At 39.4% G+C, this 26034-nt stretch overlaps 1 protein-coding gene across 1 annotated transcript in view; it reads left to right on the forward strand.

Moving 5' to 3' along the window:
- The window catches only part of Pard3b (par-3 family cell polarity regulator beta), a 948779-nt gene that overhangs the window by 364653 nt on the left and 558092 nt on the right, over positions 1-26034 (forward strand). The window lies entirely within an intron of this gene.

Genomic DNA, 26034 nt, shown 5'->3' on the forward strand with positions numbered 1-26034 from the left:
TGAGGAGGCACTTTTGTTCTATTTTTTTTTTCTGGGAGTTCACTGTTGCTCCAGCTGACAATTAGAATCCAGCTGCCCTGCAAGGCCTAAAAAGGATCATTGGCGCGTAAAGGAAGAGTCCAGTGAGAGGAACTTAGAGGACAGACTGTCACAAAGGGAGGAGTGGGGGGTGGACATCCTGAGGTCAAAGCAGGGTCTGACACCTCTCAGAGGACATAAAGCAGGATCCACCATCTCTCAGATGACATAGAGCAGGGTCTATAGTCTCTCTCAGAGGACATGGAGCATGAGCTATCATCTCTCAGAGGAGGGGAAGACACTAAAATCTTCAAAAGAAAGACCAGCTAGCCCAGAGAAACAAGGGCATAAAGATCTATGTAAGCCAGGGCTGGCACTAGACAACACTTTGTACATGTCACACTCGGCCATCTTATTAGCTTAGACTGACATGTGGTGGTGATCAAGCAATGCCTTCATCTCCTCAAGAATTGAAATTTACAACTGAAACTAAGACACAGGACAGAAAAGGAACATGTAATAGCAAAGGAGTTTAGGTTTAGAGACAAGGGGACACGGATTCCAAGAAAAATTAGGACATTCTCACTAACCATAATGAAGAATGGGAAAGGGAGGTCCTGAGAAATTGTCCTGCAGACATTGTTTGGGATGCTGGAAGTGGAAATCATATTCCAGACAAAGTCTTCCAATTTTCAAGGAAATGAAAACCTCTGTGTGTGACTATGACAAGGAATAAGAAGAGACAGAATCTGAAAAGAACTGTGATAAGAGATGATTAGAAAGTGGGAGGGGTGGATCTGAAAGAGTTAAAATGGCCAAGTTAGGGAGTAATGGAATCTTCCTAGAAGCTATTGAAACACATCTGTTTCTCAAATGCCAAACAAATGCAAGAGTCTTTGCTAAAACTGCACACTGGGTATGAAAAGTGGCAGTAATATGAGCATCTTTCACCAACACCTTTGCTTTTGAAGTCCCTGGTGTGCCTTTTGGCAATCTCTGTATCCTTTTCCCTAGGAAAGCAATCCCTTCTCTTTTCTTTATAATTTTGTCATCTAGTATTGTTTCTGAGAATTATATAAAATTTATTGTTTTATGATATTTATTTGAATCTTATAAAGTGAATTACAAGAGACATTGCTTCTATAGTTCTCATTATGCTATCATATGATGCTCACACTATGTGATTTTATAGTGTTGCTTCCAAGGTTTTACCTTATATGCAATATTGATTTGTGTTAGTCAGATTTCTATTGCTACAACAAAGATTCCTACTACAAACAACTTAAAAGATGAGAGATTTTTTATTTTGGCTTGTAGTGTCATTCCATGGGCAGTTGTTTCAATTAACCCTGGACCTGAATTGGGCAGAATTTAACATTGTATTGTATGTATGATAAATGGTAGAACAAAGCCACTGTACCATCATAGCCACTAAGGAGGTGGGGATGAATCTGGGGATAGAACAAAATGTACCCTTAAAGGCCACAGTCACCTACTTCCTCCATAAGCAATCCATTTCTAATGGTTCCATCACCCCTCCCCCCCAATAGGACTATACTTGAAGATGACCAAAACACATTTGCATGCAGTCTTGTGGGGGGCAAAGTTCAGATATGAGTCATAATATTTATAAACTGTTTCTCCCTGTATTATGGTAACATTTTTAACAGTTTCCTCTAGGAGATAATCCTAGGAATGGAACCATTGTTTCATAGAATATCTTTCTTTTCAAATGTATTAGATAGTGTAAAATTGCTTCTCGCTGTAATTTCACTAATTTTTTAAAACCAGTAAGTGTAAAATAGAATTCCAGTTGTTCTACATGGTCAGCAAAACTTAATGTAGCTATATTTTACATTTTTGCCACTTTACAGATATGGAATATTTCATTGTGCTTGTGTTTGAGCATGGTAAATGTAATCATTGGCCATGCAGATTGCCTCATCTGTGGTGTTCTGCTAAGATTCTTGATCATCTTTATACTTTTCCTTCCCGATTTATAGGAATTCTTTACATGTTTGAAATATTAACTATTTGTGGTTACCATAGACTAAACATATCTTCTCCAGCTTGGTGATTTTTCTTTCTACTCCTATATATCTGTCTATGAACAGGGATTCTTGGCTTAAACTTACAGGTTTTCTGTTTTCTTTTTCTTTCTCATGTTTGGAAATGTTATACCTTTCCAGAAGTAATAAATTCTTTTAGATAAATCTTTATAATTCTGGGATAGAGATGTTGTTCATTTGGTAGAGTGCTAGCCTTGAATGAACAGAATTTTGTTCAGCCTCCCAGGCTGAATAACAATAGACCAAACTATGGTGGTACCCACCTAATCCTACCATTGTGGAGTCTGGAGCAGGAGGGTGGGGCATTCAAAGTCATGTTCAGCTATATGGTGAATTTGAAGCCATCTTGAGATACTCGAGACTCTGTCTCAAAAAATACTTTACAACTTTATCTCTTTAAATTTTGACTTTACCCAAGGGTATTGGGGCACAATATTTTCTCTCTAGGAGATGGTTACTTCCAGGTACCATTAATTATGAAGTCTTGTTTCTTTGCCAGTTCACAGAGCTATTTCTGTCAAATTCAAATGTCTTAATCTTTCTGTGTCTGTTTCTGGATACTCTAAATTATTTCATTTGTCATTCTGTCTCTTCCTATGTTAATGCTGTTCTCACATAATTACTGCAGCTCTGTAATAGTCCATGGTATCTGTCACCACAGGTCCCCTCTGCTGTTCATCTTTTTTAGGAATGGTTGGGTTATTCCTCCCCCTTTGTCCTTCCACTTAAATTTTAAAACTGGCCTGTTGAATTTGATGGAGATGGAAGTGAATCTGTGTTTCCTTGGGACAGGAAACTGTCCCATGATACTGACTCTCATGTCTTGATTTCTTTTCTTCTTTCATTTTCAGTAAAGGTTGATAGTCTCTGCCTAAACAACTTGTACTCATTTGGATTTCTGAGTTCCTAATTATATTGCCTTTATATACAATACTTATTTAGTTTGATTGTGTTCATTGCTGACATATGGAAATTAATGTGTGTGTGTGTGTGTGTGTGTGTGTGTGTGTGTGTGTGTGTGCGTGTGTGTGTGCACACACATGCCTTTGTGTGCATGCACTCGGGACTAAACTCAGGCCTTCATCCACTTTAGGTAAGTGCTCTACCATTGGCCTTCCCTCCATTCAAAGTCCTCATTTGATTGTGTTTTAAAAGTTTATTTTTTAATGTGTCTGTTTTACCTGCATGTGTTTGTGCACCATATCCATGCAGTACTCACATGGGCCACAAGGAAGAATTAAATCCTTTGGAGCTGGAGTTAAAAATAGTTGTGAGCTACCACATAGGTGCTGAACACTGAATCTGGATCCTCAGAAAGTGCAACAAATGCTCTTGCCATTGAGCCATCACTCCAGCCTCAAATACAAAAATTTTAAGATATAAAATATTTTGAAGACATTTTTGAATTTGGATGATTTAATTGAGTAAAATGAAGGTATTTTATATAAACATTGAGACCACGTATGACTATTAAGTCTTTCAAATTTTTTTTATTCATCCCTATAGCTATCTTTCTTGCCTCAGGTTGTCAAGACCTGCAGTATAAAATAAAAGCAGTGATGCCAAAGACTTTCATCATCTTAGTAAGAATTCACTCAACTTTCAGCTTGTGTTGTGATTTTGCTATGTATTGATATATGACATGGAAAAATACCTGCATGTTACTGTGCTATTTATGTTAAATTACTTGCAATGTGGCTATGTATACTGCAACCCATTGAAATATTAATAGTATCTTATTATTCCAAGTCAAGGTTGAGAAGTTGAGTGTATTCTCCTTTTCCTGTGAGGATTTTAAATAAGATCACTAGCTGTCACCCTCCACTTCTTCTCAAGAACTGGCACTCTTCACATAGTGAGGCAAGACAAGAAGTTCAAGGATCAGTTAACTGATCCAGGAGGCTTTCAGGTTGGGGAAGTTTCCTTAAGTGTCTACTCGCTAGAATGAATGAAAAATTGTTGCTTTAAATTTTTATGCTTTTGTCCTCTGAGATGACTAAATTGTTTTTTTTTTCTGTTTTCATCTATTAATATTATAAATTATTTTATTTTTTTCAACTTTCTACAAAACTTATGTTCTTGGGGTGAGTCCGAGTTGTCAATAAAGTGTTGCATTCTTAAGCATCATTGTGTTCATTTTGTTGAGTCTTTCATTCCCTGGGAGCTTGGTCTCTGGAGAGTTTTTTGTTTTGCAAAGTAACTTGTTACAGAATGTACAAAGAAATGATTAAACATTGAATTTTGAAGGTGTTATTTCTATTCTCACCTAATAAGACCAGCTGCACTATGAGATGAGATAAGAATTGTTTCCTGTGATATTTAAACTTAGTTCCAAAGTCCCATCCCCACTGACAGCCATTGTCCTCTCCCCTATAATATTAAAGTTCTCTCTCTCTCTCTCTCTCTCTCTCTCTCTGTCTGTCTGTCTGTCTGTCTCTCTCTCTTTCTGATTTTTCAAGATAGGGTTTCACAATGTAGCTCTGTAGACCAGGCTGGCCTCAAAATCACAGAGATATACCTGCCTCTGCCTTCCGAGTGCTGAAACTAAAGACATGTACTACCACCACCCATCTTAAAGTGCTCTTTGCTGTAATATTCGCATGGAGGCCTTCTGAAGAGAAGTACTCTCAGCTGAAGGATAGCATTGTAAGAGATAATGTGGTATTCAGAACTATCCAATTTATTTCAGTGAATTCAATGAATCTTGGAAGCACTAGGCACATGATACATTTGCCTAAACTTTCAGAGTGATAAGGTGAACATTTGGTATGCATTCGGGATCAGAGAAACTTCAAAATTTTAGTGTAGTCACAGAGCAGAGTTACATGGAATAAGGGAAATACACATTCTGAGCTGTCTACCGCTTTGCATCATTGTTACCAATGAGAAATACAGGCAGGGCTCATGTCAAAATTCTTATGCCTTTTGTAACTTTGCAGAAACATTCTGCTGCTCTGTGGTAGTTACTGAAATGTGAACTGAATATTGCCATATAAGCCACTGTCCAACCCAAGCAGATGCTACAGGTAGAAGAGTTGTGGAAAGTGCAATAATAGCACCACAGCCTCCCCAACACATGGGACCATTGCCTTACAGCTTGGCTCTCACTTCATCAGATTTGCAAAATTACATTTTCAGAATGACCACAGCCTTGTGTTTTAGACCCTTTGAGTGTGCTTGGGTATCACATATAAGAGCTGCGGCTGATGTTAATTAAACATGTCTGGTCTTTGGTGGAGTAGGTGATGCTGTTCATGTTAGAGAATTAACTTCACTTTCTCTGTTTTTCCTCAATTAGATTTCCTAAAATTTCCACCAGTGTTCTATTCCAAAAGTGTGGATATTACCTGAGCCTCTCATTCATACTTCTAGCCACACTGTTTGAGAATACTGAATTAAAAAACTAAAGCTCTGCCTGATGCTGTCATTGGAGGTTTTCCCCCCTGAGTAATCCTATACAAAACAATAGATATGCAGGAGGTTATTTGTTGTTGATGTTGTTGTTGTTTCCCAGCATATGGTTGTAGTTTTTGTTTTATTCTGTTGCTTCTTATACTTCTTCACAGATGCTCAGTTACAACTGTGAGAGCAAAGCCCAGGTGAAATGACCATGCTAGATGTTTTTTTCTTCTTACATTATCTATCTATAATGGAGTTTAAGTATTCCAAAGCCCCATGTATTGATGACAAAATGCAACAGAATTCTTTTCCTTTCGTACAGTCCATTGTAGATCCAGGTAACTCAGTGGATCAGTGGCCCCACAGGATAACTCTGATCTAGGGAGACAGGCTAAATTCTTATTTGGCTATCCTAGGAACTACATTGGATGGTATTACGGAAACTATTCAACACTTCAGCTCAGAAGTATTCCATGTACTTTTGGTGTTCATACACTATGGTAGTAGTTTGGAGGGGGGGGAGAATAATAAAACTTATTTTTTTAACCATAGGTCAAGCATGTTAAATTGAAACATTTGTGGCTTTTTATTTATTTTAACTGATATATAAAAATTAAAAGACTAATGGGGTACCAGTAATACTTCAATATCAATATAATATTTAAATCATGTTAAGCACATCTAGTGACTCATACATGTATTATCTTTTATAACAAGAACATTTGAACACTTTGCTTTAGCTTTTTGATATAGGCAGGATGTCATTGTTACCAATAGTGCTCCTACTGTCAAGCAGTTTATCAAAGCTTCTTACTCATATCTAACTGTAATTTAGTAGATTATTGGCTTGAATGAGAAGTTGACGCAGCATAGAATCACCTAGAAAGAAGACATGATGAGGAATTGTATATATTGGTTTGATCTGTGGACATGTCTATATGGGGCTTTTTTTTTTTATCTGATTTAATGTGGCAAAACAAAGCCCCAGATTGGCAGTATCATCCCTTAGGCAGGAGTCTTGGAATATGTAAGAGGAGAAAAACCAAGCTGAGCAAGCAAGCATGCATTCATTTCACTGTGTTCTTTAACTGGGGGTGTGAGGTGACCAGCTATTTGAAGTTCCTACCTTTTAACCCCACAATAATGAACTGCCTGGAATTATAGTATAAAATAAACCCATTTCTACACCAAAGTGATTTGTGTTAATAGGAACAGTAATTAATGAGAGAAGATTTACCTGTTGAGTGGTGACTTAAGGAATACTCTACTGTATTCTCATCTGGTAATTAATGAAAAGCAAGGAAAAGAAAAACCAGAATGAATTAAATTTTAATTAAACTCCTTCTTGGATGAAGTTCCATACGAAACCTTGAAAACTTTCCCATAAACAAATATAGAGTTATCCCACTTTCTGAGATAAGGTGCTATTAGTAACACTTCTATTACTCCTGTGAGCATTTTAAAAACCAAACTGTCCATGTATGCCCCATAGAACTATTAGTATCATATGGCAGACAATGTCTATAAGGTAGAGGTCTATGTTCCTAGTCAAGGTGCCAAATGAGTCTTTCTCTCAAGCAGCCCTGCCCTCCTCCACCTTGCAGTCTCTAAACTATGTTTAATGAATAAGGTCTAAACCCCTAAATAGGTGATAGACTCCGACATCTCAGACTGGCCACATCATTGAATGTCCTTGTCTCCATGCTGCTTTCCAGCTATGTGCCCTCAACATTTTAAAATATTAATCATTTTCAATCTTCACTCACTTCCTACCTCTTCTCCCACAATCTAGATTCCTCTGCTAGTGGCTGCTTTATCTGTGTGTGAACATTTCAGTTTTCTCTTGGATCTTATTTTATGGACCTGCCTTTACATCTTCTCTGTTGTCCATGGCAATGACAGGTTGACCTACTTCTTATCTCCTATAACACCCACCACAACCACTGTGTCCTAACTCACACCCTCTTTAGTTCCAATTCTTTCCTTCTCTGCCATGTGAAATGATGTGAATGCTTTGTCTTGCATCCCTGGAGTCTCATTGGGCTAATATTGGGGTTTTGAAGGGGCTGGTAAGTATTTGGAGGCTCTAGGGGAGATTTTGTTTTCTTGCCTTTACAAACTTGCAGAGATAACTGGTAGTCCTTAGATTGGGACTCCATACATTTTCAAATGCAGGAGTAGTCACTGGAGCTATTCTCCTTCAGTATCACTCTGTTATTAGCTCTGCTTCCTTCCTCTTTCACATTTAAGTTAAGGACTCCTGAGTTAGAGCACTTTGGATTAGCATATGTAATCTGTGACTTTCTTCTTAGGGACAGCTGAGTAGAAACCTTCATTTTATCTGCACACCTAATCTGGATTTTCCATGTAACAGCATATTCACGGCTCTTGGGATTAATATGTGGGTGTTAGGGGTAGTGCATTTCTGCCTCCCACATCAGATTCCAGGCCTTCAGTATCAAGCCTCTGTTCCACCTCTAATGGTAGCCCTCTTGTTCTCTCATACTGTCCCCCAACAGAGTGCTGCACAGGCCTCCTTGCTGCTGCTTACGGATGCCTCATATATCCTTTGGCTTTGTCAGAGACCCACATCACTAACTATCTCACTCACCATTTAACATGTTGCTCCATGAACTCTCCTAGCCACATTAAAAACAGCCATCTATATGCTGTTTTCAATAGCACTCACCCACAATCAGTAGTTTATATTTGTTGTCTTGTGTACACATTCCTGGGAAGCTCAGCTTGCCATTTGGTTTTCCTTTTGTGTCAGCCCCAATACCGTGAATATTGTTTAACACATAGCATACTAGCCACAAATATTTGTGGAAGGGATGCATTTTTGAGAGAGTTATAATTGTTACTTAATAAAGATAATCATTTAGTTCTTCAAATCTTTCCCAGGCCTTCATCATGTGACCATGTTGTATATTGTAACTTGTTTATTGGGGTCTTTTAAAGTGATTAGTCTGAGAAACAGATTCTGGTAGGCCACCAGTATACATCAAAAGGAATGTCCAAATGGGAGTTCAAGGAGGGAGGTATGAGATTTTCTCATTGTATTGCATATACTGGACTTCAAAGACAGAGTTAAGGAGAATCCTACACAGTTTCAGAGAAAGGCTCGCTCAGTTGTTGGGCACTGAAAAAGCTATATCTTTATTAAAACACAGGCTATCTCTGTTTTCCCTCTTGGAGTCATCCCCTTCAGGGCTTCAGCCCTGAGGGGCAGAGACTTTCAATCACATCCATATTGTCAGTGGGGATGATGAGAAACATCCTGCACATTCTACTCCAGGAGCCATCTTCTGCAGTAGCTCTCCCTCTGAGTAAGTAAATTGAAGAGAGAAGATTTGGGAGGCTGGATATTATTATTTTTTTAAAGGTTGCGTTATAAAAGTAAATGAAATCTCTATTTTATCATTTCAATTCAGGCCCTAAGCATGCACAGTAGCTGCTTTTCATGACATGCTCTCAGTAATGCTGTTTTGGTGGGCTCTGTAATGAAGCTCAGATTTGCATCGCTATTCTGAGAACTTTCTGACAATGCTGAGGTAATGTGAAGGCAGAAGGAAATGAAATGAAATGAAATGATGGTAATGTATGTCCATTATGAGAAATGTTAAGTTGCCAAGGCAATGTCACAGCCATAATAGTTGCATAAATTAAATTAAGATACATGTGGCAAATAAATATCACATTTCTCCCTATTATCACTCCAAATTCATGAGGGCAACTCTTAGGATTAAAACCAGAAATTAAATAGTGGGTACCCTCAGCCGAAATGAGACGGGCTGTTCTTGGGGTCACCCAGACGTGCCCTTGCAATCCCTGTCACTGTCACGTTGGTTTCAGCACTGGGGCTCCTCTTGATAAACTCAGTGGTCTCTGTGCCACCTTCTTCTCTCTTTCCTGAAGCAGATTTTTTTTTTTTTTTTTTTTTTTTTTTTTTTTTGTGGAGAGTTAGTTTAATTCTTCTAAGCCTCACTTCCTTGCTATCTAACCAGTCCTCTGGTTTAAGTTCGTTTTTTTACGGCCATGACTGTTGCTTTAGCTGGTGTGTCTCTCTGCCTTACCTATTCCTCTCATTTTTTCTTTCCTTTGTTTCTTTCCTTCTTTCTTCAAATTTACTGTCAGGTAATCAAGAATGTTACTGGTGAGTTTTCTCTAAGTAGAAAATGCCATGCTATCACCTTGCTAATATCAAGCATCCTTTTTATTTTTTTCCTCTTATGTTTTTTATTATGATTATTGTATTTTTACTGAGTCAGGTCTTATTGTGTAGTTTAGGCTAGCCTCAAACACATGATCTTTATATAATTTAAGCACTCCTTCCCTAGTGCTTGGATTACAGATATACATCATCATACCTAACAAAATTTAATTCAACAATGAAAGGGAATACCTCCCCTCCCACATTTTTTGTTTAGTTTCGTTTTTTTTGTTTGCAGAGTGAGAACCAGTAATAGGTAACAGGTGGCAGTGATGGGCAAATGAGCTGTGCCATGGTTTCCAAGGGAAGGGAAAGTAGCCCTGACTTGTTCTAAGGGCATCGGTCTTCAAACACTGTCGCTCTTTAAACACTTAATAGTTTGAGGTAATGTGTGTTTATTGTAGAAGAATTTCAAATAACCAAAACCAAAAGAAAGAGAATGGCTACTATCATATGCTGGGTTCTCTGAAGGGCAATTCCAGGTGTATACCAGGCAACTGATCTGTTATTCTGTTGTAGACCAGTGCACTAACATATGCATGCTTTAAAACACATACTTCTAAACTATATTTTTAATTGGAAGGGATCATAACGTATGTAATTTTTTTGGTAATGTATCTCCTGCTAGTTAAATATAATAAAAGCCTCTAAATCAACTTATTTCTTTAACAAAAGTTTTTGAGAGTAACTGCTAGGGCACCCAGCCTGTGGCCATTTCACAATGATAAATATTTAAATGGCACAATTGTTAATGTTTCCTTAATGACTATGAATAACTCAAACGTCTCCATTTGCTCAAAGAAGAAAGTTACATCAAAGTAGAACTGGTCATGTGAGTCTGTCACTCTAGGATGTGATATATATCTTTTTAACCAGCTTTATATAAATACTTTTGCAAATATTGTACTGTGTTCCAGACACTGTCTTTCATTGAACTTACTGTTTTTGAAGTTTAGTTTCCCTTCTTTGTCTCTGTTATTATGACTAGTCATTATGTAGCCTGGACAATTACTTTTATTTCTGAGATATGTGTTATGCCCTTGATCCTTTATTGTAACAGTAGCTATGTGGACTGCTTTGAGGTTCCAGTTATCTCCATCACCCTCTCTGACACAGAATTGCTATCTCAAAATTGAGACTAATTGCACATGAGTCACATGAAATAGCATAGCTGGAATATTATTACTAGATTGTGACTTCCCAATTTTTTCTTGTCTCCTGACATCTATCCTTTCCCCCCACATTTTTAATTTACAAGGAATTTTTGTCTTGTACTGTGCTGGGAGATTGCTGGATTTTCTATGTCTCTTTTATGTCTGTATATTTAGTCTAGGGATATATAAAGTTGATTTGCATTTACCATTCAGCTTTACTAAGTATAACAGTAGAATAGTTACATATGAGACATGAAGACTAAAAAATGGGCTTTTCTTTTTCTTTTTTCCTTTTTTGTTTTTTTAACATGTTGATCCCAGTTCCCTCTCCCTCCCTCCCTAGGAGAGAGAGAGAAGGGAAGGAGAGGAAAGCATGTGGGACTAGGAAGATTGAGCCAGAGAAGGAATAGACAAGAAAAATTGGCTTTTCAAAAGTACCTTTTCCACAGTATTAGTAAGAATGTGAAAGGCATGCAAAATAATGGCAGACGGAGGTATATCCCATGATGTTTAATGCCTGAAATAGCAAGTTTGTTCAGGAGGCATGGGAGGAAGGGGGTTCTCCCGGAACTACCAGATAGCTGCTGGAAGCCTGAAACTTTCTGACTAAAACTGACCTTTTGTACCAAAAAAAAAAGGTCCCTGTGCCTATAAAACAGCTGTAGCATTCATTCACTAAAGTGACATATTATTAGTATTTGTTTACTGAACAAACACAGAGAAAGTTGGGCAGGTTTCCTCAATAACATCATCTGTGTCCACAAATTTGAAGCCACATCTCATCCTTTAGAAAACCCCAATTTTAGCCTGGCATTGGTGGCACATGCTTTTAATCCCAGCACTCGGGAGGCAGAGACAGGTGGATATCTGTGAGTTTCAGGCAAGTCTGGTCTACAAGAGCTAGTTCCAGAATACCCCCCCCCCCAAAGCCACAGAGAAACTGTCTAAAAGAAACTAAAAATAAAAGACCCAGGTTGGCTCCAACGTGGGATGTACCACCTCACCTACTATCAATCATTTGTTATGGAAGCACTGGTCATGTGCTTTTTAGACACTGTGTGTGTGTGTGTGTGTGTGTGTGTGTGTGTGTTTATTTCAACTTCAATACCATGGTGCCTCTATGGTGTTTTGGTTTGGTTTTATGAGGGAGATAACTTGGTGTTCGGCCCCATATTCACCTCCACACATGGAGAACATCCATTTTTTTTCTATTCTCTGTTTGCGTTGAATCTTTTCATACATACATACATACATACATACATACATACATAAAAGTTCAGTACCAGTTCAAAGATTTAATGAAAATTTTTACTATTGAGCCAAACACCCAATCTAGAAAGTTACTACCTTTTGTTACACTGACCTATTTCCTTTGGATGTTTATTTTTCAATTAAAACATTGTCTTTTGCTTTTTAAAAAAAGATTGTAGGAAGAGGCTAGGCAGTGGTAACCTATGCCTTTTAGTCCCAGCACTTGGGATGAAGAGGCAGGAGGATCTCTGTGAGTTTGAAGCTAGTCTGGTCTATAACACGAGTTCCAGGACAGTCAGGACTGTTACACAGAGAAACCCTGTCTTGAAAAAAAATAAAAAAATAAAAAAAAAATAAAAAAAATAAAAAATGGAGAAAGAGCATTTTCAACCTCTGAAAGCAACTGCCCTTACCTTGTTCTCAGTTCAGTATAATTAGAGTAAATGCAATCCCTGCTATGTCATTTCCCCATGGGTGCATTGTGTGTGCCTGCACGAGTGTGCACGACAGGGATGAGAGCACCCTGGGTTCCTTAAGCTCTTTGTTTGTAAGGTTTGGCAATCCACACAAATAGAGAAAGCACTTCATTAAGAATTCCCAACAGAACAGAAATGTAAACACACCCACAAAACGGTGAAGGCTACCAGCTTACAGGTCTGTTTTTTCACCATCCTACCTGGCCCTGCCCCACATCCTTCTCTAGGCTATAATGTTTGCCCCCACATCACTGTACAGCTATAATACTGAGAATTTCTTTGACTTTCCCCCCATGCTGAACCCCCCTTTGCTGGATTTTCATAGATTCTCATATGAATTCTGAATTTTTGTATCGTCCAGCCCTCAGAGTTGCTCTCTTCCTTCTGTCTCATGCCATATCTGTAAATGTCTTTTTATTTTTCCCTTTTGATTCAAAATGTCTTAGACGCCTTTTCACCCCTAGTGCTCTGAAAAGCCGGAGTATGAATACCAACAAGTCTATGCATTTTCAATGTGGTTATGCACAGAACTGCAAGCTATGGTTCCTGTAATTCAATATTGTCATATATTCTTTTCATATTATCTCTATGCCTTCTGAGTTCTTTCTGCTTTTCTTTTAGAGGTTTCCCTCAATTGCCTGTTATCCTTAGCAATCTATTCTTATCTCAGAAAGATTCCTTTTAAACTGATGATTTCAGGTATCTCACCTATGAGGTTTGGTGTGATGTAGTAGGGGCATCCCCCTTGGTCTGGATTTCAGTTCGAGCCCTCCAACCCATATATGAAGTTGTTTTTCTGTAGGCCATTTGTAGTTATCTACAAATTACTCAAAACTTTACAGATTGAAAGGACAAACCTTTACAGTTTTGTGGTATCAGCAATGTAAGTTTAGCTTGGTGAGGGGCTCAAATTTTCTCGAGTCTGGCAAAGCAAAGGGTTGGTGCATGTCAAGGCTGGGTCAGGGTTTCAAATTCACAACCTATTGCAGTTAAATAAGGATCAGGATAAACAAATAGGTCGAATAGAGGTTTATTCAGGGAGAAATAACTTACAACCTAGACAGATGAACACCAGCAAGTTCCACCTGATGCTCTCCTCTCCGTGACCGGCCAGCAAGAGAAGGTTCCCTGGCTCCTCCTCAAACCTCCTCCCACAGGTCACTTCCGCCCCTGGCTCCACCCCCAATGGGCGTGGTCAGTGCCACAGAAGGAGACAAAGTGAATACCCCACTACAACAACCCAAATACATTTTGGAGGTCTTTAGTCCATCACCACTAGGGTGTATCTAAGAGCTGCTGCAAGCTAGCCACCTGTCAGCTGAGTTTACCAGAACATGACAGGAGAGAAACTAAGCATGTTGCAAAAACAGAAATGCAACCCATAGCATGATATCAGAGGTGAAATACCAAGTTGTTTTTTGTCATAGGCTATTTACCACACATATCAACTCTGGCCCTGTGTAGAAAATAACTACATACTGTGAATCCTGGAGGTGGTGATTATGAAGAACAGGGTGTTAGAAGTGGGTTGTGATGAATTGTTTGTTTGTTTGAAATTAGTTTCCACAGAGAACTATTGCTTGAATCTGCTAGCCCGAAGTATTAAGAATATATATTAAAACACGGGCAGCCCAGCTTGAAAGAGGAGGAGGTTGTATTATTTAGCATTCAGATATTTACTTAGTTCTTCAGTTGCCCAGTGCAGCTGTACCACCTGGGCGTTCTGAGTCACCCAGTTTCCCTGATTTACATGCTTTGCTGCATCTTTAGAACCTCAGTGGTCTCCGAACTCTTGCCTAGCATTAGCTCCACCTTCCTGAAAAAAAAATACAGAAAGAAAGAAAAAGAAAGCAAGAAATGCCATGGACACCTCTATGTCGCCTCTCCAGCATTTAATTTGTCTGTTGTTGTTTTCTGTTTTTATATTTTGGAAGGTTTCATCTACTTACATCTCAGTCTTAGCAGCAGGTTTGGATTCCTGTGCCTGCCTCTTAGTATGTTCCTATCCTTCTCTGCTTGTGAAAGCTCAGTACACACCTTGACAATGCTTCTCTAAAAGTTTGTTTGGGAGGAAGAATGGATAATGTTAACGGGAGTAATCAGCTTATCCTGACCAAAGATTTGAGAAGAGCATAGAATCGACTTTGCTCTCTGAGACTCCTTTGGTGCGGCTGGCATTTGAATGTGCCCTTAGGAGAAAAGGGGGTGCAAATGGTCAGCAGTACAAATTCTAGAGTCAGCTCTTGGGATTTGTGGTTATCTTAGACTTTTTTTTAAAGTACCACCACCTCCAACAGAGACTGCCTTAAAAGCCATGTTGACAGCAGTGTTTTATCCACACCTGTTGACTTAACTATATCTGTAATTTAGTTTAAGTTTTCAGTGTTTAAACTTACATATACCTTATCATGTTGGGATCATGAAAAGGAAAGTCATTCATGAGTTGTAAATTTTTATCATCACTCCTAAAGGTGAAACCACTTAAGTCCTCCCATAGGTGATTCATTACATTTCTGGATCTCTCTCTCTCTGTGTCTCTCTCCCTCTCTCCCCCTTTGTCTCTCTCTCGCTCTCTCTCTCTCTCTCTCTCTCTCTCTCTCTCTCTCTCTCACACACACACACACACACACACACACACACACACACAGAGGACATTGTTTCACAAGTTTCAGTTGTTTTGCTGACAGACATAAAATGAATCCTTTCTAGAACATAACTTTGACCCTTGCTCACATATGGCTCTTACTCACCCAAACTAAGGCCTGCCTTTCCCCTCCTTGTTTCAGCATGAGTTCCTAACCCAATGTGTATCCACATCATCAGAGGGCTGCTCTTCCCCCAAGCTTCCCCGGGAAGGTGCTACCCAACATCCCTGGATCCCTCCTACCCCTGAATTAAACTGTCAGTTTGTCCTTGCTGTTTTTCTTTTTAAAACTCCCTTTTTCCAGAACTCACAATTGACACCTGTAGTTTAGTTATTTAAATAATCATGTTGGAGAATTAAGGTTATTTTCCTCCTCTAACTATCTTGTGTATAAACATCCCCTTGTGGTTATCTGGTTTTCAGGAGAGAATAACTGTTCTTTGTCCTTTTGTGTCCTGCACTATAGAGCAGGCTTGCTTAACCTCAGCATTGTCGGCATCTGTCCTGGAGACTACTGCTATGGCATGGCAGTCCTGTGCTACTGGCAATAAGGAGAACATGGCAGGAGCTCTGGCAGGCTGTGTGACTTACTTTCAGTGTTGTTGTGATAGAATGACCAACAGCAGCAATTTAAGGGGAGGGAGGAGTGTTTGATCTTGGATCACGTTTTAGAAGGCACAATCCATCATGAGAGGGAAGTGATATATCGTGGTGGCTGATCACATGGTTGTGGCTAACCAGGAAACAGAGAGCTAGACCAGAACAGGACGTGGAGAGTAACCCTCAAAAGCTTGCCTCTCGTAACTGAGGTTCTTTAGCAAGGGTCACAGAACCTACTAGCACCACCAGCTAGAGACCAAATGTCACAGTACATGGGTTTATGAGGGCACATTTCTTATCTAAGCCATAACCACTTCTATCCAATAGATGCTAGTAACATCCCCAACCTACCCACGGGAAAGCCACAACCAAAGGGTGCTAGCCATTATCATGTGTCCCAGAAGTTGGGATATAGGTGGGACCCCCACAGATATAGTAAAACTCACCTTAAATGATCTGAGCCCATTGTTGAGAGCGGGAATGGGAGAGTGAGAAAAGTAATAAATCTAATCCAATCTTGCTGAAAGACTGAGAAGAGAGAGAGGGAAAAATGACTGTTTCTTGAGAGGTGATTGACAGTTCTGTGACTTGGTATCTGTCTGTGTTCAGCATCAAAGAACGAAAAACGTTTTAAATGAGCAAGTGCCTGGGCACCACTGGGCCATGGGGAAGAGCTCCTGGGGGGCATGGAAAAGAGACATGACCTGTACTGTCAGAGTCATGGACCCACAGTCGGTGGAAGTAAGCAGTGAACAATTTAGACACTTTGAGAGCCATGTCACCCTACTGTGAAACCTGCAGGCCGAGGAGCTTTTCATCTGTCACCTTCTCTCTCAGTTCTTTTCTGTGTCTCCAAATTACCCTTCCTGACAGCCGGCTGCAGACTTGGTGATTACGAGTGTCCTTCTCATCAACCTCCACCCTGAAATTCGGGAAGGGTTCAGGACAGCCTTCAGATACACTTACTGACATGACGACATGACGGGGCTTTAAATAAAGCCAAACTAAGATGCAGACCATGTCATACAATAAAAGATAAAAATAGTTCCGCTTCCATTATATCGCTGATACCTGGTGTCCCCTTCAAATAAGACTAACCCCAAACATTTCTGGACTTCTGACTTACCCTACTGCCCGGTTAACTTCTCTGCAGGTGCAAGTCGATTTCTGTCATTTTGCATTTGTGGTTCTGGTGTCTGACTGTCACACAGGCAGTTATTGAGGTCCACAGGGCAGAACTTTCTTCTTATCTGTAGTTCTTAGTGAGAGAGAGTGAAGGGGTGGCTACAGCAAAGAAAATGAGATCTATCCAACCAGGGTCCCCCAGTGTGTGGGCTGAGGACATGGTCCTGAGTAACACCATTTGTTGTCATACACTTTAAGGCTTTGGCAATTATACCCATGTGTCTCCACAATTAGAATGATGTTGTGTTTTCCTTTTATTAAAATCACTTATTCATCAGATATATATTGAATATTTATGTGGCCTGTGATGTGATGGGCATGTAGGATACATCAAGGAGATGCAGTGCCATTGCTCATGCAGCTTATAGCTTGATGGAGACACAGAACTCAACAAACATAGCTACAAGTTTGGAAAAGTGCTGCAGAGGCAAAAACATTGAGGGTACCAAATGAAGCTGGGGAAGATCTCTCTTCAAAGGACCAACAAGCTGGGTACCTTTTAAACAGAAGTAATGCCACTGTCACAGCACTATCCTGAAGGCTGCAATGATTCCTTTGTCTATGTCTCATGAACCTTTCTATGTTCACTGTGTATATATTTTTAGCATCGCATGTTGTACTGTCATATTTACTTTTCAAGTTCCTTGACAAGATATAGACTGAATTTGTAGAACATAAGGCTTGTGTCTTAGCCATCTTGGTGTAATCTAGTTGAGCCTCACAGCAGGTAGGTGTTAGCTAATATTTGAGGAACAAGTGAATGATTAAAGTTGAATAAATCAGTGAATGAAGGAGCTAGAGGATGCCCTAAAGCTATTGGTGTCTCCTTTGTTCTTTTTACCCATAATTTTGGACTTTACTATGAGAATCCCTTCCATCTATTTGACTTCTTGGTCCAAGTGTAATATGTTGTTTTCTCTTGAATGACTGTTCCTATTTGACTTCACATGCCCAGCAACAAGCATTCTGCCACAAAGCTGTCAGGAAATTATGAAATACAGAGAGACAGAACTCTTTCCTGGAGTGGAGCCTTTGCTTGACAATCTTCACAGCTTTGCTTGCCTACTGAGAGTGTTCCTCTTGTCCACCCAAGTTCTCCACTCCAAACAATCACATCTATGTTCATTTTTCTGGAAATGATAAGTTGAAAACATTGGTTGCAATGTCTAAATTAAAATTGTCTCTGCCTAGGCCCAGCCAGCACTATCTCATTAGCACTCATATAACACTCGTTTCTTTCATTTCTGAAGGCACTGTCCTCCACAATAGAATTTCAATTATCTTTTAAGGTGGACAATCAAAATGTATGCCACAACTGTAGGTTAGTTGTAAATCTGGGCATCATTCATTTCTTACCAAGAGAAATTTAAAATAAAGCAAATGAAAACGATACACCTCTGGTTTTTATGGGAACAGGAATCATATCATCCAACTCAAGACTCTAGAGATTCTAAATGTTCTCCAAGGTGCTGTTGAGACCAAATGGTGCCTGCCTAACTTCTCGGCGGTCTTTCTCTGACTTTTTGAGCATCACCACTGTCCACTCTGGTATGCAGAATGTGCTTCATATGCAGCTGGACTCCAGACTTTTCCTCTTAGTCTACTTTCTTGCAAGGTCAGACTTTGCTCTTGAGTAGCTCAAATCATGTAGGTAAGACAATGAAATATATGAACTGTGAAAAAAGATATGTATTACTGACCTCCAAATTATTCCTGGAGCCACTGTAGGAGTCTGGAGAAACAAGAGCTTACGAGAGACTGGAGAGGCACTAGAATAATTTATGGAAGTTTGGGGAATTATGATGAGTTGCAGACAGTAGTAAATAAAGAAAAATAATTCAAATAATCCTACATCAAGATCTAGCCAAAAGCTTCTGATGTATGAGAAAGCTGTGGTCATAAATAGGGAGCCCATATCAACCTAGAGTGAACTATAAAGTCAACCTGAAAATATTTCATGTCACCCTATAGATTCCATACTATGGAGACTACATCCAATGTTAAGCATGACTGGGAGCCATGAAAGTGTGTAAAAAGTAAACTACAACTAACTATAGTATAGCCAATTTCTGAAACACTTTCCTTACTCTATGAAGAACTTCATATGAATTGATCTTCACAGCTCATAACTCATAATAATTATAATTAGTAATACTTACTAGTCAATGAGGAGACATACTATTCAATGTCAAGATATGAAGCAAATGTGAAGCAGTACTTATTACCCTGAACTTCTCACAAATAATACACTGACTATTCTGTCTTGCTTTAAAAACAACTGATCCTAAGGTGGTATTCATAGACATACGTGAGAGTCCTTTCAAGGGATATGAACTTATTGTGGCATAAATATGAGGTAAGTATGAAAACCCTTTGATCATCTGATATTCTGAATAAAAGGGCTTCCTTGTTTCTAGAGACCAAATGTGAAACTGTATTAATTTCTTCAAAGGTTCCAAGGTCAAAATTCATGAAAAGCAATTGTGGGGGAAATACCAGCTTTAGGAACTAGGCCCGGGATACAGCTTGCTAGGGAAGTCTACTCAGGAAGCCAGATCCTAGGGTCCAAGGTTACTTGTTGCAAAGATAATTAAACAAAAGCAATTGATTATTCATAAGGGATATTTTCATTAAGCTTTGGCAGCCTGATGAATTGCTCTATCTACTGAAGTTTTTTTCCCATCTAAATATCCTTGATTAGGTGTTTAGGAACAAAGCCCCCCCCCCCACATCACCACCCTCACGGAGCTGTGCAGATAGTCTGTGAGTTCTTCTTCTCCTCCTCCCACCATCTCCCTGGTGGGGAGGAAGAATGAACAGAATATGTAATGGAGTTTAGCTCTCCATTCCTTCTGTCTCAAATCCCTCCTGTGTGAAGTAGACAATCACATCTACTTTTCCTAAGGTTTGAGGACTGGCAGTGTGTCTACAAAATATGTAAAGGTGTATTTAGTGACAGCTTTGTGATGGCAGGGTACAAATGCTTAGGAGAACTAGAACCATTCCGTGGCAGACAGCACCACATCCTCTTTCATGTGTATGCTAGCCTCATGGTCATCGTTGCTGTACATATCATACTTTGCCAGGAAAATACACACACACACACACACACACACACACACACACACACACACACACACATAAAATTCAATGGAGAAAAGTATTCATCATGTTCAGTTCAATCCCAGCTCTTGCTTGGGAAATCCACACAGGCTATTTTGGCAAGGTGGGTTGTTCATCTGGCACTTTCCTGGTCAAGACTACTTAGATAGAAAGCAGAATTTATGTTTTTGGGGTTTTGGTTTTTGTTTTTTTTGAGAGTAGCATTGAGTGATATTTAATTGTGACATCATTCTACTCAAGTTTTATGTGTGCTTGAACTGTGTTCAGCTTCCAAGAACCTTTGCCCTTAAGTGGATTGTTCTCTTTTGACTGACACTAGTATTTTGCCTGGCTTTGCTCAGTGGACATAACACAGACTCTTTAATTTACTAAGTCTTCCTTTCCTGCTTTCATTCAAGTTGGTGGTTTAGTAATCTTTTAATTTTTTCTTAAGTTTTTGATAGTCTAAATGAAGCAGCCAGGGCCCCTGGTATGTTATCCTAATCCAGGCCTTCTCACTGAGGGACTAGCAGAAAGATAGGGCCATTGACATAAACAGTGAGCTCAAAGGAGAGCTGCCAAGAGGAACCAGATAAGTGTAATTTACAGTGTAGATAGTATATAGACAGGAGTGATATTTCCTGTTAGAGATAAGCAGCCAGTTCTCTTCTTTGAAAATCTATGCATTTTAATAATACCAGAAGATTAAGTTTAGTGGTCAGGTGCTTTTCTTCCGGTGTTGACTGAACATAAGCTGTTGCTCGTCACTGCAATCAGTAACTAATGTAAACAGGAGTCTCTGGATTCCTTTGAGCCTTAAAGTTTAAGGCATCCTTGGCTGGAGTTATAAACAGGTGTTATGTGTCCAGGCACACAGAATTTACCAATTTTACCCATAGCACCATTCTTGAAATGACCACCCCTGTGAAATGTGATCGCTACATCTAGGATGAATGGCAGAAGTGAGGAACCTACTAAGTTTATGACTAAGTCACTAAGTCAGACCTTCAGCTGAAAGCAAAACACTGCACTTGGTATGTAGCTAATACCTATGCTGGTTAATGGAATAGTAATAAAATATTACTTTGTTCTGTTTCATTTATTGTTTTTTCATGCAATAGTTTGCCTGAACCTTGAATTGTACTATTCAAGCCATTTCCCTTACAAGCTCTCACCTGCAACAACTTCAGCTTGGAGGAGCTGGGCACTTGTTATTCATATAATAAAGTTGATTTGTACTCCAAAATCATCAGAATGACTGCTTCTATTTTACTCCTCAGCTTAATGAGATATGCTTCCTAACATATAATCCCTTATTTAAAATATACAGCTCAGTGGGTTTTAATATATCTTGAGATTTATGAGATGACACCACTATCAACTCTAAAACATTTTAACAACAACAGCAACAAAAATTCTGTGCCTCTTAGCAATATTTTTTAGCCTCCTTAATCTCCTTCTAGCTGTTAACAACTGCTGATCTACCTTCAGACTCTATGCATCTATCTGTTCTGGACATGCGGTGTAAATAAACCCATATAATACATGACCTTTTTTGACTACCCTCATTCACTTAATTTAAGACTTTAGCATTCACCCATTTGTTGTATATATTGGTACCTCATTTCTTCTTTTTTTAAGACTTATGTGTATTGTACTTTTCATGCATGCACCAAGTACATTGCTTGTGCCATGGATTCCCTAGAACTGGAGTTACTACCTGTTGTTAGTTGCCATGTGGGTGCTAGGAATTGGCCCTGGATCCTCTAGTGCTCTTAACCACTTCTGCCATCTGTCTTAATTCTCTTTACCATTCCAGCAGATATGATGGTATTGCTTTTTAACTCAGAGTAGTATGATTGATTCTTGAAAGAAACTACTTAAGCAGCACAACAGAAACTAGGGAACGTCTCAAAAGAGAATGAAAAGGTACTGGATAGATACATAAAAGTCAGAGTTAGTTAGGAACCTGGTCAAGAGACTGGGCCTTAGCAGTCAGGATAAGTCTCAGATGTGGACCTATTGTCTATATGATAGCCACACCCAAAGCCTTAAGGTGTTAAACTCAGTTGTGTTCAATGGAAAATCTGGGTGTGGTTGCAGATCACTCATCTCCTGCACCCAGTTCTCCTAGCATAGAGCTGCTGCTTCCATCTAATCAGTCTGGTTGGCATAAACTTGCTCATCATCCACCCATTCCCAACCCTGTAGGCCATGGAAGTTTCTACCTCATGTTGTTCCTTTGCACCAGTGTTAGGATAAAGCTGGGAGGGGGACCTGTGTGGGGGACCATGGCGGATTCCATGGCAGGCAAGGGTGACCAAGGCAGGGAACAAACATGCCAGTCAGACGGAGCTTGAGTGAGAAGTTTATTAGAAAAGGGAGGGAAGAGGGAAGAGAAAAGAGGTAAAGAGACACAGAGACAGAGACAGGACAGAAGAGAAGAGGGAGACAGGAGCAGAAAGAGAGAAGAGAGAGCAAAGAGCCAGAAAGAGAGCAGAGAGAGAGAACACCTCTGCCCCAATTGTCCAGTTCATTTTATTTGGAATGGCTTCTGTGTTCTATTTATTTAGATCCTGCTCTTAAGGATAGGTGGTATCAGGTCCACCCGCTTGGGGCTGCAGAGTGGGCACAATCCTCTTCCCTTTTCCATAGCACTTAGGAGATTTGCATTGCTCAGCCTGGGACCTGGTGATAAAATTATCTTAGATTGCTTGCATTATTTTATGTGTGGTTTCAAGTATCCCAGTGTGTTCCTTGAGGGGAAGAAATGGGTTTATATTACTTAATGTTACCTATAAAACCAGAAATAGAATCAGTGCACAGTAACCATTTTTGAATTAAATTAAAGAGTTCTTCTGTTCCTAAATTCCTCTTAGAATTTCATAAATGAAGACAGGTTCTCACTGGCATTTAGATAAAAACACCACAAGTCTCATGAATTCACTAGGACAAAAAGGAAATAATTTTATATTTTTAAATTAAAATTAAGTTTGTTTCTAGGTCAGTAAATATTGAAAATTATAGTAGTAAGAAATCATAGTTCTTAGAGCCTATGTTCTTATGCATGGGAGTTTGTCACATAGAAATTACTTTTGGAACTCTTTTCTCTGTGCTGTCAAAATTAGCTGAATATGTTGACTTCTGTTGCCATTTCTCCGAAGTTAAACGCATGGGATCACCGGGTGAGACACTTCGCTTAGGACCTTTACTCTGGAGCTGCCCTTGGGGTTAGCCTTCTGCAACATTGTATTCTACTTCTGTCCTTAAACTCTCAACCTGAAATCAGAGATGGGCAAAGTCAGGCAAACAAGGCAAAGGTTAATATGGGCAGCCTAATGGTAAACAGGTGGCAGCCATCAGCTTGCAGGAGGTCCCCGGGAGGCCATCCCTTCAGAGATCCATAAGCACTTGAACTGGAAATTTGACCAGGAAGAAATCCCTCAGTGGCCCTGCCTTGGAGCACCTCCACTAAAGAGTGGCAGGGTTCAGGGGAAGGTGATAGGAGATGAGAGGGAACCTAGAGCACAGAAAGCACTATTTACTCATACATTAGCTCCGACTGCTAAAGTTAGCGTCACAAATGAAGCAAATGTGAGCAGTTTCAAGTGTCTCTGCAGCTAGGTTTACAAAGGGAAAGTCCAGAGAAGCACAGTTGCCTATAGTTGTGAAGAACACAGTCCCACCAGCAGAATATCAGCTTTATATCTCTCTTGAAGAGTGTGGAGCATGAACAGCTGAAATGGAGAGTAAATTATCTAGACAGGTCTATAGGTGATTTTGTTTATTGTAGGCTGTAAGCAAGGTATTTATTGTGACATGTTCCTGCATCTGGTCATGCTCTGAGTCTGCAGATTCTTGTGGCTCACATCCTAAATTTTTCACATCTCAGCAGCTGCTCAGACTACTACTGGGAGGGGTCAATCAGACCAGAAGGGATTGCTTTTTGGCAAGTAGGACAGGGTCCTTTTTATTGAGCAGATATTATGTTGAACATTTTGTCCTGGATATCTTGGATACAATTTCTTGCCCACTTTTCAGTTACCCTGTCTTTCTCTTTAATTTCTGTTTTAATATAATAAGAGGTTTTGATATTTAAGATTTAAGAATGTGCTCTAATTGTACACCAAGTTAATACAAAATCCTTAAGAACCCAATCCCTTTGTTTCTGCAACACAAATTTTCATTATGTTTCTGTGATTTACCTTAGTATGTTCCTTCATTGTAAGGACACCATATCCAGTCAATTGCCTTTTACTGTTTCATAAAGCTAAAACAAAAAAGGAAATTCAAATCATCAAAAAGTATGTTTTTCAACCAAATAATTTATAATTTATTTATTTATTTACAAAATGTGTTCCTTTTAGTCATCTGCTTATTTCATTGCTTTGGCTTAACTAAGTAAAAATGATTAAAAAAAAAAAAAACCTATGGGTAACATACTCTATTTAAAGCATTTATATTTAAAATGTAAAACTGTAAACTGTAGCATCACAAAAGTAAACATATATTAAAGTCATTGTCTAACCTTACCAGCACATGTTGCCTTCTATACACAATTTTGCACATGCTTTCTCAAATCAACTCTACATGGCTTCTGTGACTCGATTCTAACAACTTAGAGTTTTCCATATAGCACTGAATTGGAAAGTGCCTTCATTCAAAATTTCCTGAAGGTGATCTTTAGAAATGTATTTAATTTCATTATAGATAAACCAACCTAGAGTGAATTTTAGTGAGCTAGCCAAAATAGATTTTGGATTGATTTTTTTTACAATAAAATATGCAGTGCCCCCTTTAAATACATTTTTTTCTACAATATTGCTCTTTTACTGTTTAGCAATGAATTTGTCTAAGATATTTCTTTTTCAGATGTTAATTAGATTATAATAGAATTAACTTCTTACAGTTTGCAGGGTGGATGGAGAATGTAAAATCAGGATTCCACACTGGGCTGACTTCAAGTCAGCATTGTGCCTGAAGCTGCCCTGTAAAATCATATGCATGTCTTACTCTGTAACCTGTTTCCAAGCTCCATTCTTCAGAATATGATCATTTGTTAAGCAATATACTATGCAGAGTTGTAAGAAACCAGGATACTGTTTGCCACCACCCCCCACACACACACACACACTGCACAAGGCGAGTGGGCAGGCTGTGTACAAGACATTTATGCAAGGCATTTTCAACATCTTTCTCTTTCGCTGGCTTCTTGTTAGCTACAAAGATACATACTGTGCCAGCTCTAAGCTGGTTGCAACAGCTATTTATTTAGATTGTGTGAACTGGAGCTGAACTTGAACCCAATTAATAGCAACTGAACTTGAACAAACTGATATGAAATCATTACAGGCTCAGTTCCCTGGTCCATTATCCCTGAAGAGATCATCCGACAGCACTCCAGGTGCCTTTTCTATGCCAAATCTTGGTGCAGTGCCCAATCAGAAGGTGTCGGGGGATTAGAAGTTCGGTTGCATCGGAGTTAGCTCATTACCACTTTTGCGATCGCTTTCACAGAGAGGAGAGGTGGTGATCCCACTGGGCGGGATTGCAGGGAAGGCTTTGTTTTCAGCACCATCTGGCACATGCTTGGCACTCATTAACACAGCACAATGTCGATTAAAATAATAATTGTACGCGGCACCAATGCTGCTTCCCTGGGTCCCCACCTTTGGCCTCCCAGCTAAGGAAGTGGAGCAAAGGCAGGCAGAGAACTGCCTGTGCTAAAGGAGGTCTCTCGATTTGAGGCTCCTGAGTGCCATACTGTCCCCAGACTCACGCCTTTAGTTTTGCCTTTACGCTTTTCGTTTTAGTAGAAGTGGTCTTTATTTGGGGATGGGATGGGGGTTGAGAGGGGATGGTCTGGGAATATCATAAAGAATCTAGTGAGGAGCTTCAGCCATGGCTTGAAGCCCTGTTCTAT

The sequence above is a fragment of the Phodopus roborovskii genome, unplaced genomic scaffold (assembly GCF_943737965.1).
Source record: "Phodopus roborovskii unplaced genomic scaffold, PHOROB, whole genome shotgun sequence".
Lineage (NCBI taxonomy): Eukaryota > Metazoa > Chordata > Mammalia > Rodentia > Cricetidae > Phodopus > Phodopus roborovskii.